At 42.6% G+C, this 20,512-nt stretch overlaps 1 protein-coding gene across 5 annotated transcripts in view; it reads right to left on the bottom strand.

The window, feature by feature from the left end:
- The window catches only part of SLC39A14 (solute carrier family 39 member 14), a 114,668-nt gene that overhangs the window by 44,855 nt on the left and 49,301 nt on the right, over window positions 1-20,512 (bottom strand). For 3 of the 5 annotated variants that reach the window (XM_061593318.1, XM_061593317.1, XM_061593320.1), the window contains exon 1: window positions 8,115-8,252. The exons of the other annotated variants lie outside the window; for them this stretch is intronic. The gene's annotated coding sequence lies outside the window, so the exon portion shown is untranslated. Of the gene's footprint in view, window positions 1-8,114; window positions 8,253-20,512 lie in introns of those variants that run through there. 5 annotated transcript variants of the gene reach the window in all.

Raw genomic sequence — 20,512 nt, 5'->3', positions numbered from 1 at the left:
TCAAAGCTCTGTACATGCTATATCATTTCTCATATCAACGTCCACTATCAATCCCAGCACCTCTGTTCACTTTTTTTTGTGGCATACTGCCTGAAACATACCTGGGTATGTCACAAATGCCCGAAACTACCCAGGTGGAATTTTTAAATCATCCTAGAGTTCACTGGAATAGCAGACTCCATATTATGATGTCCTCCCCCCCAATAAAACCAGCACCCCTCTGACTCCACATAGCTGTCTGGCAGCCATCTCCATCCTACTTCTCACTTTCTGGAGGTACCAGAGTCTCCTGCCTACATGAGTCCCCTTCCCCGCCAACTGGTCAATTGCCTCAAGCTGTCAATCATGGTCACCCCAATCAAACAGCATAAAATATGGCATCAAGCCCTTACACCAGAGGTCGCCAACCTTTTTGGACCAGAGGGCACATTACAAATGTTGAGAGAGTGCTGGGGCACCAGTCACAAAATGGCTGCCATGGGGAAACAGTGTAACAGAAAATGGTTGCCATTGGGGCGTGGCATAACACAAGATTAGAGAACAGTCATGGTGAAGCTGTCATGGTAACCTCTTCTTCAGGCACTTGTACCCCAAACTGTGTTACTGTTCCTAAGAACAATGGTTCCCTTTGTGAGTAACAAGTCCTTATGAAAGAGCCTCCAATACCTTTCTTAGTATTATAGGAGAGACAACTTATTTTGAAGAAGAACCGGCAAGAACACCATGAATAATACAAATCTATTTTATTTATCTATCCCTAATACAGAAAATACTTTCCCTAAGAATGATTAAAAGAGCATTGATCAGGTCTTACAATACAAAAATATACTTTACCAAGCCTGGGTCTCCATCCCACAACCAAGTTAGAGAGAGAGCACCCTTACAATTTAAAAAGCTCCTTATATACCTATCTAAAAGGCACCTCAACATAATAATTTGTCACTACATAGTGCTAAAAATATTCCTATAAAAAGTGGTTAATAAGACATTGGTTTCTTTACCTAATAAGCCATCAAACCACTAAGATTAAAAAGGTTCTATTTCTTAGAGTGCAGTTTGCTATCATTCAAAGTTCATCTTGTGGTTCCTGCATAAAGCTAGCATAATACTAAACCAGCTGTAGCAAGACCACATTATTTCCTGTTAGATCTGGAGTTTCTGAAGCTGTTTTTTAAATATCTTAACACATCAACCCTTCGGGCTGGGGGAGGAGATGACAGTCTGGTTCGGTTAAAGGTCATGCCCAAGGTCTGATATGGTCCTGCTACATATCTTTGAGACATTCCAAATCTAGGATTTGTATTGGGGAGAATCACAATAGTTCCTGGGGTGGTGGTGTCTGATTAATCCATGCCTGCATCTCTGATCTTTTTACTGGCTTATTTGTTAAAGCAGGACAAGTTTCAGACATATTTTTACCACTCTCCTGTGACAAAGCTTTTCGCATAACTGTATCCCCATAATAGAAAAGGCTTGACCTGCTGAATTTCTGCCTGCCATACAGCTGTTTAAAATCCCTGTTTTTCCCCAGTGCCAACCCTAATGAAAAACCTAGGCTGCCATCCTGTACCAACTTACCTGGAAAATTAATACAAGTGTCAAGTTTTCAGATTGGGTTGTATCCAGCTAAGTTCTACTCAGAATAGATCCATTGAAATTAACAAATCTAAGTTAGTCATGTCCATTAATTTCAATAGGTTTATTCTGAAGAAAAATAACACTGGATCATTGAATGTATATCAACTGGTCCTATGCCGGGCCAGATACGGGGACGGGGGAAGAATTATGAAAGAAAACAAATAAGAAAAGACGGGGGGGGAACTGTTAACAAACCTAAGAACAGAGTTGATAAAAATCAATGATTTTTTTTTAAAAAAAATAAAAAATCAGATTTTAAAATTTAAATGAGATATTTTTTATTTAAATCAGATTTCAAAATTTTCTTATAACAAGAAAGAACCTAGGTCAATATCATCATGAATACCAATTATACAACTTCTAATTATATTCTATGAATATGTTAAAAGCAGTTTATGGAGATGGGAGGTAGCCTGATCACTCCTATTCTGCAGGTGGTGTACATGAAGTACACACGCTCTATCTCAAGGCCTTGCCTCTCTAAGTACAAATAGAGAGAAGGTCAATGAATAGAGAATCTGGGGAGATGGAGTAGATCTGAACAAGGAGACTGCTGAAGTGGTAATCCAGCTCTTAGCAGCAGTAGCCTCTTCTGCGGGTTAAGAGAGAATTTTTTCTTCCTTGGAACTAATTCATTCTAAATTGAGAAATAAGTTGGGAACTGACAAAGCAGGAAAGCTTGTATTTCTTTTCCAGACAATGAACAAAGAAGACAAAGATGAAGAAGACTGTTAAATGTACCACCCAATATTTTAAGTTTCTCAAGTTGACTTGGCAGAAATTGCCTAAACTTTATTTTTTTAAATAACTTTATATTTACCTAAAAAGTGAAATAGTTAACCATTCAAAAATTCATGTGTATGTTTTGTTAATGTTGTCTGTTGAAGAAGAAAAGTAACCAGAAGAATGAACAATCTCATTAGTACAATTTAAAAGCCTTTGGTTTGGTGGTGGTGATTCTGGTACATCATGACAAAAATATGATTAGGATCGTAGAAGAGTAGTGTTACAAGGGGCCTGTTAGGCCATCAAGTTCAACCTCCTGCTCAGCTTATCCAACTTAAAGCATACCCAACAGGTGCTTGTCCAGTACCTCTAGTATTAAGAGAGCCCACCACCTCCCTAGATCACTGGTTCCATTGTCAAGCTCTAGGAAGCTTTTCCTGATGTTCAGCCAAAATCTGGCTTCCTGCAACTTGAGCCCATTAGTCCGTGTCTTGCACTCTGGGATGCTCGAGAAGAGATCCCGGCCCTCCTCTGTGTGACAACCTTTCAACTACTTGAAGAGTCCCATCATATCCCCCTCAGTCTTTTCTTCTCAAGACTCAACATGCCCAGTTCTTTCAGTCTCTCCTCATAAGGCTTTGTTTCCAGTCCCCTAATCATCCTTGTTGCCCTCCTCTGAACCTGTTTGTCTGCAACCTTCTTATAAGTGCAGTGTCCAGAACTGAACACAGTTCTTAAGATGAGGCCTAACCAGTGCAGAATAGAGGGGTATGTGATTTGGAAACAATACTTCTGTTAATGCAGCCTAAAATAGGATTTGCCTTTTTGGAAGCCACATTACACTGTTGGCTCAGTGCAGAATAGAGGGGTACGAGATTTCGAAACAATACTTCTGTTAATGCAGCCTAAAATAGCATTTGCCTTTTTTGCAGCCACATCATACTCTTGGCTCATATTCAGCTTGTGATCAACAACAATCCCAAGATCCTTCTCGCATGTAGTATTGCTAAGCCATGTATCCCCCATCTTAAAACTGTGCATTTGGTTTCTTTTAACTAGGTGTAGAACTTTGCACTCATTCCTGTTAATTTTCATTCTGTTGTTTTCAGCCCAGTACTCCAGCCTATTAAGATCCCTTTGAATCTTGTTTCTCTCCTCCAGGGTATTAGCTATCCCTCCCTATATTTTATCCTGCAAATCTGACAGGTGTTCCCTGCACCCAAGTCATCAATAAAAATGTTGAAGAGCACGGAGCCCAGGACTGAGCCCTGCAGTACCCCATGCATTACCTCCTCCCACTTTTAGAAGGAACCACAGTAGCCAACTGTGAATCCACCTGATAGTTGTTCCATCCAGCCCACATTTAGCTAGCTTGCTAATTCGAATATCATGGGGCACTCTGTCCAAAGCTTTGCTGAAGCTGAGATATATTACGTTCACAGCATTCCCACAGTCCACCAGGGAGGTTACCCGATCAAAAAATGAGATAAGATTAGTCTGGCAGGATTTGTTCTCGATAAATCCATGTTGGCTTCTAGTAATCACTGCATTGTTTTCAAGGTGCTTACAGACTGACTGTCTGTTCCAGAATTTTCCCAGGGATTGATGTCAGGCTAACTAGTCTGTAGTTCCAAGATTCCTCCTTTTTGCCCTTTTTAAAGATAAGGACAACATTAGTCCCCATCCAGTTATCTGAACATCTCCTGAATGACTTCACAAGCTCATTCTGCTTTAGTACTAAAACGACCAAATTATCATCCCATTTTCTGATGAAAATTAATCTGAAAACAATTCAGAGTAATTGCTTAGTGTGTAACTACCTTTTAATGAAACCTACATCTCTGAATATTTATTACGGTTACATTAAACAATAATGTACTTCTGCTAAAAAATTATAATTAGACAGAATCTTCCTCACTAGTGATTTAAATCATTAAAATTAAGTCCTTCAGAGAAGCGATTTAAATCATGATTTAAATCAATTTGTTTTAAATCAAATCAACCCTGCCTAAGAAACAAGACATCTCTTCCTCAAATAACCTTTCCTCTTTATTTTGTTTAGCCAGTATACATTATTATTAGCAGCAGCATTTTTATCCTGTTCATCAGCCAAAACTCAAGGTACTTCAGAATTCCCCTCAGCCAATAGGAAGAGAAGAAAAATACATTGCCTATTTCACATGGGTTCTGCAGTATACTCAGTGACATACACACTCCAAAATTCATTGTTAAAAAAGGTGGGGGCAAGGAGTATTTACGCAAGAACTCCCGACACAACCTTTGAAGAGTACAAAAGCAGGCCAAGTTACATTAAGCATTTTTATTGTACTGTGCTACTTGCGATCCAGCAAGAAAGCAACAGACCTTAACAATAACTAGATGAGTGTCTCTCTAGATTCCTCAAAGCATAGGGAAGAATTTTCTGCCAAAGTATTGAAATTACAGTTTTTCAAGATGTATTTACAAAGTTAAGACTAAGCTGTTAGTAAGCATCACCCTCTCTCACTTCCTGCTTTGCCAAGAAGCTGCCATCACCAGTTTAACATCAGTCCCCAATCAAGTCACAAGCTTCCCACACTGTGCTCTGTCCCACCTGATAACCTACTCTACATTCCATCATCCAGGCCAGATACTTATATGAGGTGCCACAGAGACTTTGGAGAATTCTGTTGAGGCAACATCACAACAATTTTGTATATAATACTGATATTTTCATCCTTACGCTAGGCTACGGGTCATGTAGAATATAAAAGTTTAGCAAAATATTTGTTAGGATGTAGATCTATAAAAACCGTAAATGTAAAATGTCAGTGTACACATTTGGTATAGTATGAGTGCCTATAAAAAGTGTTGCTAAACGTTTGTTCTAGTTACAGAAAACTAGGACTATTTATACTTCTCCTTAACTACGAAGCAGAAAGAGGGTTTCATTCTTCTCAATAAGGCACTCACATAAAAGGTTAAAAAGTATATGAGAGGTGTGTGTTGTTATTTTAAGTATTAAAGGATTGCTAATTTTTTTTAAGAATAGGTTTGTTGCTCTCATATATAAACCAGACTTGCAATCCATTTAAACATCATCAATATTGAACATGCATTTATTGACTTACATTATTATTTCATGATTCTGGTATATCACTCCTTTTTTCTTAAGATGTGAACATCAACAGTTGACAACTTAACATCAAAATTACTGACTCAGGACATTGCTGCTATATTTTTTATATTAAGAAATTTTTACATATTTTAGAATTCAATATTGTCTTCCCTGAGGTTCATCCAATGTATGTGTTAAACATTTTAATAAATTAAACATGGAAAAAGTAGGGAGAAGCAAAGGCAGCTTCAGAGGACCCTTTTCTTGTCCTCTCTGTCTCTGCTTTCCCATTTTCCCTCCCTTTCAAAGTTCCAAAAGTGTTTTTGCCAGAAAGGCCCCTCACTCCCACAGTTCTTCTTCACTCTTGAATTCCATTCTTCCAAAGCTGGTTTTCATTTTAGAAAATTGCATCAAGGTTCAGTTACAAGCATTGGTGTGTAATGCTTCGTTAAAGACATGGGTCACCAGCATGGCACCCGCAGTCACATATGTGCCAACAGAGGCCTTCCCTGGCACTTGCAGGGTCCCGTTTCTGCCTGCTGAAAGGAGACTTGAAAGAAGCCTTCTATTATAGCCAATGGAAGATTTTTTCCAAACCTAATTACTGGCGGGGAGTGGAGGAAGAGAGTGACTATTCATTTGTATGGTCACAATGAATACACGCATGTGTGCATAGTGCAAAAAACAGTTTATCCAGTTTGCAAATATATCCATAGACCCCAAAGGTTGACAATGCCTGCAACTCAAGGGTTGATGAATACACTCCTGCTGGTAGATTATATAGATTCCCTCCCAAAAGACAAAACTCTGCCTCGAAGGCAAAACTCCATGACATGACAACATTTCCCACATCTCTCATGAGAGTTATGCACTCTCAGCAAAGTACTCAATCATGTCCAGCAAGTGCAACATTAACTGGAACAAAGGCTCAGGCAGGCACCAAGATAGGGAAGAGCAAAGCACACACATCTAGCATCTGGCATAACCTTAAACTGCAGGAAACTTTATTCCTGCTTCCATTGAAACCTTACAGCTGTGCTATTTACAGGTTTGTACGGGGAGAGCAAGTTTTCCACAGCATCTGAGAAATGTGCAGGAGGCACACATCTATATATGATTCCCAACATGGCAGGAGAACAAGTGAGGATCTCCTATAAGAAGGATCTGGGTTTGTTAAGTGGGGACTGAACAGACTGGGGTCTAAATACAGTACAGAAAAGCTGTGGGTACAGGCACAGGTAAGTGGAATCTTTGGGGATAGCAACTGAGTGACACATGAGACAGACTACATAGCTAGGTGCTACGGGTGAGGAAGTGGGTCTATATTTCTTTTTTTGAAAGGGGGGAAGCCTGGGCCCTGGAGTGAGGTCCTTGTGTAGCAAGGGAATCTCAGGAAAGGAGTGAGGGGGAGAATCTCCTTTGGAAAGCATTTATTGGGGACTGAGGGAGCAGCCTGAGATCTAAATAGGCAGCATTAGGGTAAAAGGTAAGATCTTATGGGGACTAGATAGCAATTGCCAAATGAGTAAGTCATACTGCATGGCTACACACACGAGGGGGTGGGAGGGAAACTGTACCCTAGAGTCAAGCACTTCTGCAGGAACATTGGGAAGCAAGATGAACTCTATATGTGGGTGGATTAGCTGGGAAGGAGGTTGCTGGTTCTCAGATGAGGCACAGTTAGGTGTACACTGAGCAATGGGGATGGGGAAATAAATGAGGGGCTCCCACAGGGGGCATTTGTATGTATGCTGAGCAGAAGGGGGCATCCTGAGGGCATGAGTACAATTAGTTATGGATGACTGATCAGACTAGGGTATGAATTGACGGAGGTCACACTGGAGATGTTGGGGTAACAGCTGATAGATTGGCAAGTCCCTAGCAGACCGCATGGCTAGTCATGGGGTACATGTGGGAGGGGGGAGGAAATACTGGGCCCAGAACTCAGTCTTTGTGGAGGGATGATCTTGGATGAGAGAAAGCGGGGAGGGGAGGGGAGGGGGAGCGAAAGAGAGCGAGGGACAGAAGGCTGTCCTACGGGGAGTATTTGGGATACTGTGGAAGGAAATGAGCACTCTAGAATCTAAATGGGCTAAGTCCTGTGGAGCTGAGTCTGCAAGGGACTGACCCTGCACGGCTACTTGCTAGGGAGGGAGTGAACTCTATAAAGGGAAGGAGAAATAAAACTGGGTCCAAGACTCAGATCCTTGCAGAGATACAGGGGCAGTCGGGGGGGGAGGGGAGAGAAGAGAAGGAACCATCTATTATTTATTTATTTAAAATATTTCTAAACCACCCTTCATCCAATAGATTCCGGAGGGGAGCACAATATGTGGGGGGCATACTGTCTGCGGGCACTGTTGTGTGTGGAACCGGGGTCAACATAATTAGGCCAGCAGTCATCACTTTGGGGAGGGGACAGGGCACGAGGCATCTGGGTATGACGTCTGTGTGTGTGTAGCGATGTATGAACTGAACAGGTAAAGTGGGAGGCGCCGTTCCTCAACCACCCGCCGCTTGTATTACCAACTCTCGCCTCAGCGAAGTCCCTACATTCACCCCAGTTCGCCCAACAAAACCTTCCCAGTCTCCCCTCGGCCAGTCCCCACAGTCCACCAGCTCCATATCCAACCATCCATCTTCTCCTCCTTACCTTACGATTTGCAACCCGTCACCACAGCACACCGCCAATCTCTGACGTGTGTCCTGCCGGCTCCCCTCAACTAAGGCCCGCGCAAAAACAGCAAGAGGCTAACTGACTGACAGGCAGCTGCCGCCACGCATGCTCACTAGGGAGGAGGCCGATGTTCCGCCTCCGCTGTCGTAGACTGGCACGCCCCCCTCTACTCCTATTCGTCGGATCGAGAACTCGGGGCGGAGATGCGTTTGGGATTAGTGTACCCACGCCTCCTCCTAAGAGCCGGTAACGCGTGGCGCCTCGAGGGGGAGGGAAGGATTTGCGCGCTGGAGTGCATTTTTTGTCGCTTTTGTTCTTGTTTTTAATCCCAAAAATCATTTTTTATTCCAAAATCCATAGAAAGGGAAACATTATGTGACCGTTTGCTTGGCCCAGGTCGAATAAAGGTGATGGGCTATCTTGGCTTTGGTTTTTTTATGCTGCTCCTGCTGCTGCTGCTATTGCAAATGGCAAAAAGGGGGAAGAAGATGGCAGCCGCGAAGGAAGCTACCGTCCCAAACCACAGTTTCATTACATGAAGAACCGTTGGTCTTGCTGTGCTTGCCCGCTGCATTCTGCTCCCACCTTTGCTGGCTTAAAAATGTGCCATTTGAAAAATCCAAATACTAGTCCTCAAGAACCCCGTGGTTATAAAAGGATAAAAATATCAAAACATTTTCTGTTACCAAGCCTGTGGCAGACACTGCCTTCACTACAGGAAGAGTGAGGACTTGTCACCCTTGAGATGCCATCGGACTCCATCAGCCATATCCAACATGGCTAATGGTCTTCAGAGACAATGGGAATTGTAGTCCAACAAACATCTAGTCTACACAACCATGTAAGAGTCCCCTAGCCATCCTAAAAGTTTAGGGGGGTAGCAGAAAAGAAAGTATGAGGGCATCAAAAAAATTAGAGCAGACTTTTTTTTAATACATTTATTTTTTTGTAAAAAACAAATAGGGTGTTAGCAAAATTTTAGGGGGTGCCCCCCCCAGATACACACCCCACCTATGAGCCTGGGAAGCCTGTGTTTTATACTGCATCACGCCTGTGTGTTTCACGACCTACTGATTACTGTTTAGGACAGAAGCTATCCAGGATTCTGGCAAAGAGGCATACTGCCTCATGGGGCCTTGTCTGCACACAACAAAAGGAGGTGGTGGAATGCTGAGGTGGTAAGACAGACTGCAATACTTAAGTTGGCAGGCAAGACATTAATTCTGAATGCTCTTCATAAACACTAAAAAAAAAAACCAAACCATCACACATCAAGAGCAAAAGGTTCTATTAAGTCCCTCGCTGCTGTGCTACTTATAGGGAGCAGTTATTTTATTGCACAGGGGAGCATTCAGTAAAGTGATTCTCCACCATCAGTCTGAGGTTCTTCCACCAGTTCTACACTCTCACTCTACAGCATGTGGTAGACCGAAATAAGCTTGTAGATCAGGGGCTCTAAATCTGTGGTCCATGGATCCCTAGGGGGTCCATGGCTGGGATTCAGGGGGTCCGAGAACTGGGCACACAAAAAAAATACAATGCAATAAAATAAATTGTATGCGTGTATTTATGGGGGTCTATAGCTGTCATCAGATTCTCAAAGGGGTCAAGGTTAAGAACCACCGTTGTAGATCTTTGAGGTGGTAGAAGGAACTGTTCTGGTTCACACTACAAATCTGTTTTGGAATGAGATGGGCAGGGAGGGGAACCTGTGGCCCTTCAGATGTTGCTGGATTACAACTCCCAACCAGAGGTGCATCTGTCTCCCTCATTATTAACATTCAGGAGGAATTTCAAAACAGTTTACCCAGGCATTGGAGCATTTAAACAGTTTACCCAGACATTGGAGCCCTATATAGCTTGGGACCAGGATACCTGAAGGACCGTCTTACCCCTTATATACCCAGTCGATCACTGCGCTCTGCAGGTGAGGGCCTCCTGCAGATACCATCTTATCAGGAGGTTCGTTCTGCACAATATAGGAAACGGACCTTTAATGTGGCAGCACCTACCTTGTGGAATTCCCTCCCCTTAAATATTAGGCAGGTGCCATCTCTGCTATCTTTTCGGCACCTTTTGAAGACTTTCCTCTTTCAACAAGCCTTTTTAGTTGGGACCTATCCCAGTCTGCGTCTGTGTTAGAATTGCTTTTAATATGTTTTCTTTAATATGTTTTTAACCCTTTTTTAAAAGATGTTTTCAAAGCTTTTAAAAAAAATGTTTTTAACATTTTGTTTTAATGTATTTTAAGGTCTTTTTATGACGTTTTAAGCATTTCTGTTTGCCGCCGTGGGCTCCTGCTGGGAGGAAGGGCGGGATATAAATCAAATAATAAATAATTTGATGGCTGAAATATCTGAAAGATACTGTTATCAGCAATCTTGAAATTATTAGCTGTGAGAGTATGTGATTGTTTTTATTGTTTTCTGGTGTTTAATGGCTTTTAAATATTTTATTTTTAATGGTATTGTTTTATCACTGAGCTCCTTTGGGAAGAAGGGCAAGATATAAAATAAATAAATTCTGGAGGGCCACAAAACGGGTTCCCCACCCATTTTAATTTATTGTCATTGGATGCAGAAGTAACTGCATGTATACAGTATCTTGCTTGTGTGATCATACAGGACACTGCAAATCACTGTGCAGAGAAAGAAGCCTGAATCCAAGGAAGAACAAGACGGTGTGGGGTGGTTAGCAGAAGGAAGAAGACCCAGATCTGTTGCTTGGAGGCATCAATAATAAATAAGGCTGACTCCTTGTACTTGGCATCATCTGTACAAGGCAATTACAGTGCTACTCAGACAATTAAGTTTAAGATAGTGAGCCTGAATGTCTTCAAGCAGGTGGAAAGTCACAACAACAGATTAACCATCAAACTAGTAAGATATAGTATAGCATCCCAATGAGGAGTGGCTAAGTCTAGATTGCCCTAAAGAGTGGCAAGAAGAATTTTAACACATTCATTTGATCCACACCAAAGCAGATTATGTGGGGAAGCAAGGCACCAGTCCTCATCACTCTTCAGAACACTTCAAAGAACCAGCTTCCTAGTACATAGTGTTATATAAACATGCAGTGAAGTTCATCAGGATGAATGGGGCACAGCCCCCACCAACATCAGTCTGCCCTTAGCCAGCTCCCACCTGCCTGGCTTCTTACTTACAACCTGTCCATGGGGAAGCACCAGCTGTCAGCTTCCTCCTCTTTAGCATCAGGGCTGCCATTGTAGAACTCAGCAGGGAGGATGTGCATTTTCTGCCACTCCCTCCCATTTTTCCCACTCATGAAAATTAAGCCAAGCACTGCATGTGGTCCTAGGAATGTATGTTGCCCATCTGTGTACACACTGTGCATCTAAAGCATCTAAAGCACTGTACATACCCCTCCCAGACTCCTGGGAACCATAATTTACCCCTCAAAGAACTAGGGAAGGGCTGAAATTCAGTGGTAGAGCATCTGCCTTGCGTGCAGAAGGTCCGAAGTTCAATCCCTGGCATCTCCAGGTAGGGCTGGGAGAGATTTCCTGCCTGAAGGCCTAGAGAACTGCTGCTAATCAGTGTTGATAATATTGAGCTAGGTGGACCAATAGTCTGACTTAGTATAAGGCAGTTTCCTATATTCAATTCCCATCACCCTTAAACTACTGTTCCCAGGATTATTGAGGGGATGCTTTAAATGTCTTTTAAATGCATGGTGCGTACGCAGCCATGGGTGAATTACCACTTTGTAAATAGTCACTGTATTCAACCAAAGTACATCTGGAAAGGGGGGATAATCCTCAATTTATTCCATTCCATCATCCTCTTTCTCCAGCTTTTTAAATTAACAAAAACTGCATGGACTATTTGTGACATAACTTTTATAGGTTCATTAACATATGGGTGGTGGGTGAGTCAGTGCCAAGATATGATGGAACCGTTGATGGGGGAGATCATGTAGTAGGAGGCTTGGATCAGTCTGGGGCTGCATTCACACTAAAAATGGCTGTGTGATTTCAAAATTAAAACACTTATTTAAAAATAAAGGAAAGGAAATTCAGAAATGCATCAGAATATAATTAGACTGGGTTGTATTTAACTAAGTCCTATTCAGAGTAGACCCATTAAAGTTAATGAACCTGACTTAGTCATGTATATTAACTTCAATGGTCTACTCTGAGTATGACTAGCATTGGATTCAACCCATTATCTATAGCATCATGCCTTCCAAATGGTGGATTCCAACTTCCATCATCCCTGACTATTGACCATGCTGTCTGAGGCTGATGAGAGTTGGAGTCCAGCAATATCTAGAGGGCACCACTTCGGCTACCCCTGATCTATAGATAATAAGGAGAGTCAGAATGTCTGCATTAGCTAGTGATCTTAACCAGGCAATGATTAAAGAGTTTCTCCATTCAAGAAGGCAAAAGGAGTAAGCTTTGAAGCCTATTATTACTTACACCTTTCCTACAATTTTCCCAATTATAACCACTTGGTTTGCCACAAAAAGTACTCCATGGGGACAATGGCACCTCCTGTCACCTCTAACAGAAACAGCTTCTGTTGCTCTGTTGCAAAACCAATGTCATTTAATATTCTGAAGACACACACTAGAGCTCCTGTCCCGGTCTGCGTGCTGTTGTCAAGTGTTGCCTTCCTCAGTCCTGACATATTAATGGGAAAGTAGCCATTAGCTTTAAGATGAAGACTTTGATTGTGCCCATCTCATAACAGCAAGGGAAAAGAGACAAAGAGATATCTGTTTGACCCATATACAGAAAACCTGGTATATACACACACCCAGGCTAGCATTTATAGAATTTATTTAGAGCAGAGCTTCTCAAACTGTGGTCAATGGACCACTGGTGGTCAGTGAGCTCCAGTGGAAAAGTCAAGAACAACTCTACTTGACATGCACTGTCAAAGAATTGTCCCCCTGGGGTCCCTTGCCCTCAGCACCCCAAGGGGGGTTATCTGCTTCCGAGAACAGTCCCAACTCCTTTGGGTCTCTGTTTCCCAGGCAAAACCCTCCCTCCTTCAGGAGTAATTACTCAGTAGTACTGCCACCACCCCTCTTCCTGGTTCCTTTCTCTGAGAGAAGGGATCTCAGAGTCCTATGTGAACTCTAAAGGGATTAACTCTCATTAATCAATGGTAGTGTTCAGCAATCAAGGACTAGATTTAGAATCCTTAGTTACACACCATTTATAAAAGGATAGTTTATTTAAAAGTAAGTAGAATGGTATATACAAAAGAGAGAGCAGCAGTTTGTTTCCTTAAAGCTAATCACCCTCAGATGGGTTACACGAGGTTCATTGGGATAACAAAGGTGAGAGGTTCAGTACAGAGCATGAAAAATAACAAAGAACTTTCTAAACTAAGATCCTATACTCACAGTAGAATAGATCCTATTCTCCCAGTAGAATAGCCTGGTTCCCAAACATCTTTTATCTGTCAAACTTCAGGCGAGTCAAGGTAGATGGAAATAGGGAACAAAGACTGAAGGAGCATCCTTCATTTTTATGGAGTTTATCCGTCAACAAGGAGAGGAGAGACAAATAGCCATATTCCGCCCCTGCCGCGATCCACTCCTTTTAAGCCTTTGAAGATAAGGGGGCTAAACAGCATCATCCAGGGGTCCTGATCTACAACACCCCCTCTTCCTGACTTTTGATCTCAGGAAGCTGATAAGGGATAACAGCTAAGGATCAGTTGCATCTTCTTTCAAGGTTGCAAATTGTCTGTCTGACACTGAGCTGCAGATCTCCCCCAGTAGGGTGTCTCAGGGATCCACAGACTCCCAGAATTCTCTCTGGTTGACCCATTTCAGCTTGACCAAAGTTGCTATTCTTGACATGCACTTGATTTATTTTTTATGACAGCAAAGACTGAAGTCACTTTGACTGCTGATTACTTTGATTACTGAATTGGCTAAAAAGGACCTGGTCTAGGGGCTGTGATTTTCATAATACAACATTTGTCTTGACAATGATGCTGGCGCTGAAGAAACAAAAAAAAATTTTTTTTTAACAGTGTCACCCTATTTCACTACATATATAGTTTTAATTGGTCACATCTATGCATGCATGGTTTTAATTGCCACTATATTGGTTAGCTTGTCAGCTGTGTAAATGTTTAATCTGGTTTGCTGACATTCACACCTGTGCTTGTAAGCATGCGAATCAATTCAATCACTGTCATGCGGAAATTTCTGACTGTACCAAACAAGCAAGCAAGCAAACAAAGCCCCATCCCTTCTCTGGCTCTCTCAGTATGTAATTGAAAGACAAAGGAAACAAGGCAAAAAAAAAATAGGGTCCTGAAGGTAGAGGCATGCCAGAAGGGACTTATCCAAAATTATAACCATTACCTCTGGATTAGATAACTGAGAATACACAGCAACTTAATAAACTCATCAGAAAAATCTGGATGAAGGAGGAGATCCCGGAAGACTTTAGGGATGCCATAATCATCACTCTTTTTAAGAAAGGTGATAGAACAGATTGTGGGAACTATAGAGGCATCTCTCTTCTTGCTACCACAGATAAAATCCTTGCAAGGATCCTTGCAAGCTGCCTCCTACCTATCTCAGAAGATATCCTCCCCGAATCCCAAAATGGTTTCCACCCTTCCAGGGGGACAGTGGACATGATCTTCACTGCACGACAGCTTCAAGAAAAATGCCGGGAACAGAATTGACCTTTATATATGGCGTTTATTGATCTGACTAAGGCCTTTGATACTGTAAATTGAACCATCCTTCTGAAAACTGGATGCCCTGATAAATTTGTTAATATTTTGCAACTCCTTTATGACAACATGACAGCAACAATTTTGGATAACGATGGCTTTCAGAGTGATCCATTCAGAGTCGGATCAGGCGTAAAACAGGGATGTGTCATTGCTCCTACCTTATTTGCTATCTTCCTTGCTATGATTCTACACCTTATTGAAGGGAAACTTCCTACTAGTGTGGAAATCATATATCAGACAGATGGAAAGCTTTTTAATTTCAGTAGGATGACAGCAAAAAGTAAGGTAATTACAACCTCTGTTGTAGAACTTCAATATGCTGATAATGTAGTCTCTGCACATTCAGAGAAAGATCTTCAAACTGTCCTAAATGTCTTTGTAGCATATGGAAAGCTTGGGTTCTCACTTAATATCCAAAAAGCCAAAGTGCTTCATCAACAGGTACAAACTAGTCCCTCTGTAGCACCATCAATCCAGCTTAGTGGTGCGATGCTGGAGAAGGTTGATCACTTTTCCTATCTTGGAAGCCATGTCTCTGTAAAAGCTGACATCAATACTGAAATTCAACATTGTCTGAGCTCTGCAAGTGCCGCATTCTCCCAAATGAAGCGTTGAGTGTTCGAGGATTGGGATATTAGCAGAGAAACCAAAATGCTTATTTACAAAGCCATTGTACTACCGACCTTACTGTACACCTATGAAACATGGACCATTTATAAACACCACTTCCAACTTCTTGAAAGATTCCACCAGCGCTGTCTCCAGAAAATTCTGCAAATTACTTAGGAAGACAGATGGACTAATGTTAGCATTATGGAAAAAACAAAGACTACCAGTGTTGAAACAATGATCCTTCAACATCAGCTTCTGTCATGGCCCCATCAGAGGACTCCTCAGATGAGGACAACTCGGGAGTAACAGCAGCAGACCCAGGAGCAGCAGACTCAGAAGGAGACATGGAGGAGCCTCCTGAGAATCCAGCTCCTTCTCCTCCTCAGCTGCAGAGCACCCCAGATACAGCACAGTCCCTGCAGCCAGACACAGACAGGGAACAGGATACTCCCCCCTCACCTGCAGAACGTAGACAGCAGAAGGTCAGGCAGAAGAGAGGCAGGCCTGTCTCCTTAAGGCCCAAACGCTGAGGACTCACACCTGCTGTCAACCTTGCTCTTCATAAGGCACACCTTGGCTGCAGCTTGTTGCTGACTGCAACATCAGGCGTGGCTTGTGTGTTCCTAGTTTCCTGGCACCCTCTTTCGGACTGACCCCTTGGCACTTGATCCCGGACCTCTACTGACCTCACTTCTGGACTCCTGACTCGGCAAGTACGCTTCGGACAAGCCTGGCCCTTATCAGCTCCCCTCCTCCTAGACCTGGCAGATTTATGACCAGACTGCCGGCTAAGGACTTTGCTTCCCTGCCAACCACCCAGGAATTTCCAGCCCCCCACCGGCACTGCTGACGCAGTGTAGAGCTGACAGCTTCTCTGGACTGGCCGTGTTGTTCAAATGCCTGATCACCATCTTCCAAAGCAGCTACTTTACTCCCAACTTAAGGATGGAAAACGGAATATCGGTGGACAGCAAAAGAGGTTTAAAGATGTTCTTAATCTACAAAAATGTAACATGAGCATCGGGACCTGGGAAGCTTTGGCCCATGAGCGTCTCAATTGGAGGTTGGCTATTATCAAAGGTGCTATGGACTTTGAAGACACACAAATACAAAGGGACAAAGTGCAGGGCAAAAGGGACATCAAGCAAATCCTGATCGCTACTGACTTCCATCTGGAAACCTAAGTCCTCACTGTGGGAGGCTGTGTGGATCTAGAATTGGCCTCCGCAGTCACTTATGGACCCACCGTTAAAGACCTTATCTTGGAAGACAATCTTAGTTGGCCACAAGTGATCGCCAATGAATGAATGGATAACTGAGAATAACCTCAGCCTTCATGATCACCACTATCAAATGGAATCCAGACTTCAGGCAGAAACATGCTTTAGAGTAATGAAGAAACCTTTGACAATTCTAACCATGATCACACTACATTAAAAGATCACAGAACTCTACTTTAATTCCTGTTGAGTTCCTCTTTGTCCCTACTCAGTTATTGATCTCTAGTAAGAATATGAGTTTCACTGATGATTAAGGAAAAATTAATACTGTTATCACTCAGCAACTATTTTTATTAAAAATAAATGAAAGAGCAGTAAGGCGAAGCATTTACTTTAAGCGACATTGAATCTGAGTGCTGCTGCTGAGTACTAGAGAGATATGCAAGCTGAGGTCAGACAGTGATTCTTAATCTGAGAATTGGAGTGTTCTAGACATATCCCTATAAAAAATTAAAATCCATAAAAGGAGAGAGAGAAGCATTTGTTTAAAACAACTTTCATTTACAGTCTGTATATGACATTTCAAAAGAGGGGCCTTGCTATTTTAAATCCTCTAAAGTGGGCCTAGATTCAATGAAAGTGGAGTTTGGCTTAATCAAGGCTACAGTGGGAAAAACAAAAGGCTTATTGAAGGACAGACACCTATTTCAGATATACTGAGGATAGAAATGCTGTTGCAGATGCCCACCTTCAACAATACAGAGAAAAATGCAAGGTGTTATTAAAACAACTTTAATATCAGCAAGACTTAGAGTGAGGCCTATCACAGACCTTCAGGGCCACCTGACCAAAGTCTAGCTTATGGAGGGAGGGAGAGAACAAGACTCCTCAGAAAAATCGGGGATGGAAGTCATCCAAGTCCTGTGAACTGTAGGGGCAGGCTACCAGGCCTCCTCATTTGTATGTCAACAAACAAAACCGCAAGATTATTCTTTCCTCAGCCACAGAAGAACTGAACCCCGCTCCATCCTCAAAATACATTTTAGAATTCTGAAAATAAGGCTGTATCTACACTAAAGACATTCACACCTTACATTTAAAGTGTCATTATTCCACCTTAAACAGTCATGGCTTCCCCCAAATAATCCTGGGAAGTGTAGTTTTTTTAGGGGTGTCCTAACAACTCTCAGCACCCTTTTCTCCTCACAAAGCTACAATTCTCAGGTTCTCTTCCCAGGGAACTCTGAGAACTATAGCTCTGTGAGGGGAATAGAGGATATTATTAGTATTACTATTACTATTATTATTTATTAGATTTGTTAGACACCCATCTGGCAGAGATTAGTCTGCCACTCTGGGCGATGCACAACAAAAACACAAATACAATCCATATAAAAACATAGACAGAAAACATTAAAAGATTAAAAAGTTAAAAACCCCTAGAATTGCACTCTGACAGCCTAACCCCCCTCCCACGCCTGGTTAAAGAGCCAGGTCTTCAAGGCCCGTTGAAAACAAAGCAGGGAAGGGGCCTGGCGGAGGTCAGTTGGCAAGGAGTTCCAAAGTGAGGGGGCTACGACTGAGAAAGCTCTGCACCTGGTCCTCACCAATCTAGCTTTTATGGGGGGAATGAGGAGTAGACCATTCGTGAATGACCTTGTTAGCCGGCACCCTTGGTGAGAGTGAAGGTGTCCCTTTAGGTAGAGTGGGCCAGCTTCAAATAGGGCCTTAAAGGTTAAAAGCAGGACCTTAAATTTGGCCCGAGCAACCATCGGTAACCAGTGCAGCTCCTTGAGGACTGGGGTAATATGCGCTCAGCGGCAGCTGCCTTTAATCAGGCGAGCCACCGCATTCTTCTGTTATTATTTATTTATTTAGGGCATTTATATACCACTTTTCAGGTAGACTTCCACAAAGCAGTTTACATAAGATTATTACAGCAAAGTATTGATTTTTTTTTAAAAAAGTTACAATAAAATGGAAAAGACCAGCTTGTTTGTTTAAGAAGAAGCTGATACTCTTCTGCTCGCTGCTTTCAGGACAACATGGTTCTGCTGCAGATCCCCCAGTGGTGACAGCTGGGGAAGGACGGACTGTGGCAGCTGCAGGGTGACAGTTCCTCAGCTTCTTTCTTCTTCTCTCTGCTCAGGGCAAGATGGTTCTGCTCCAAACAACTCTCAGCACCCTTATCAAACTATACTCCACAGCATTATTTGGGGGAAGCCATGAGTGTTTAAAGTGGAATAATAGCACTTTAAATGTAGGAAGTGAATGTGGCTTAAGAGTGACTTGTCATTTCCTCTCCCTAGGAACTCTAGTTCTGTGAGGAGTAGGTGCTACAGTAAGAGATCCTTAGCTCAGCATATGGTTCCCAGAACTGAACTAATATAAATATGTTGGCCTTCCTGAGTGGGACCTTGTGCAAAATGGCAGATGCCACATGAGGAAAGTGCTTTAGCTAAATCTGGCTCAGTTATACTGACTTTTTCTCCTCTGCCAATGCAGCCCCTCTAAGACAAAGCCTCTCTTGTCACCCTTGGGAGGCCAGTCTTGAAGGAATAGCAAGGCAACATCTCCCAACCCTCCAGAGAGATTGTGGAGCAGGGTCCCTGCACTCCTTCCCATCTACTGAAGGGTGTGTGTAATATCAAATCCACTTAAAGAGCGCCTAAATTAACTGAAAGAGGAGTTTTGCTTAATCAGGGCAGTGGTGGAAAAAGGAAAAGACTGGCTTCATAAAGGAGACTCATCTATTTCAGAAATACTGAGGACAGAAATGCTGTTGCAGATGCCTGCTTCCGATAATATCAAACTGAGTTTAAGGTGCTCCAGGCTAAAAATTACAGGTATGGAGGCCAGAACAGAAAAAATAACTTATGCATGATGTGTCTTGCAAAGTGTCTCTTCCTTACGTTAAATAGAAAACACAATTTAAAAAGGCTCCCAGCCCAGAAGGCTTTAACTCTGAGTGATAGAAGACTTTTAATTATATACTTGTGGCCCTGGCTTCAGAGAAAATAAAGGAAAAAAGGCTGTCATATCATATGTACAATGTCTCCTTCTCTAATTTTTAAGCCAGGCAGGTAGTGTCAGATTTAAATCGTCACAGTAAAATTAATACCTTGGCATCAGAGGTCTGCCCACATATGTCTTGTATTCCACATGCTGGCAGCTTTGAAACAAAGGTCTTCTCCACACCAGCTCCTTGCACTGGATGTGGATTAATTCTTTGACAGGATTCAGTGAGGGGGTTTGACCACAGTATTGACAAACGCCATGGATGGTCTTTCCCAATAACAATTTTGATTGAAACAATGTGATGAAGAACCAACTTCACATCTATTACTATGGATGTTTGCTCTCCACCACTCCTTCCCTGTCTGCAGAGGAACCTCACAGCCTCCTTTCCTTCCCCTCTATTAAGCTTGCCTTGAAGCCTTTTGCATACACGAGCAGGCAGTCTCTGGAGACATAAGGAATTGTCCTGCCCAGAGCGAGACTCATGAGATGGAGACAAGGATGGAATCAATTCCTGTTTTATTAAAGTAACATCGAAGGCAATACGTCTCATAGGCACACTATGCTAGCTCACTGCAATCCCTAACTAGGCTACCTAAGTAAACTCTGCAGCGTGTGAAGGAAGTTGAGTCAGCACCCCGGTCAGGGGGGAGCAGGCTTAAGTAGGAAAGGTCTTCGTCTGTAATCTCTGACTCCTTCAAAGAAACTCCCTCTGACCGAAGCGCTTCTCCCGGCATCTGGTGCGGGGCAAAAGGGGGTGTGCCTCTGCTGGCTCATCTGGCAATACAGC

The sequence above is a fragment of the Rhineura floridana genome, chromosome 12 (genome assembly GCF_030035675.1).
Source record: "Rhineura floridana isolate rRhiFlo1 chromosome 12, rRhiFlo1.hap2, whole genome shotgun sequence".
NCBI lineage: Eukaryota > Metazoa > Chordata > Lepidosauria > Squamata > Rhineuridae > Rhineura > Rhineura floridana.
Note: the sequence above shows the minus strand (reverse complement) of the source record. Positions and strands in the feature narration are given on the sequence as shown.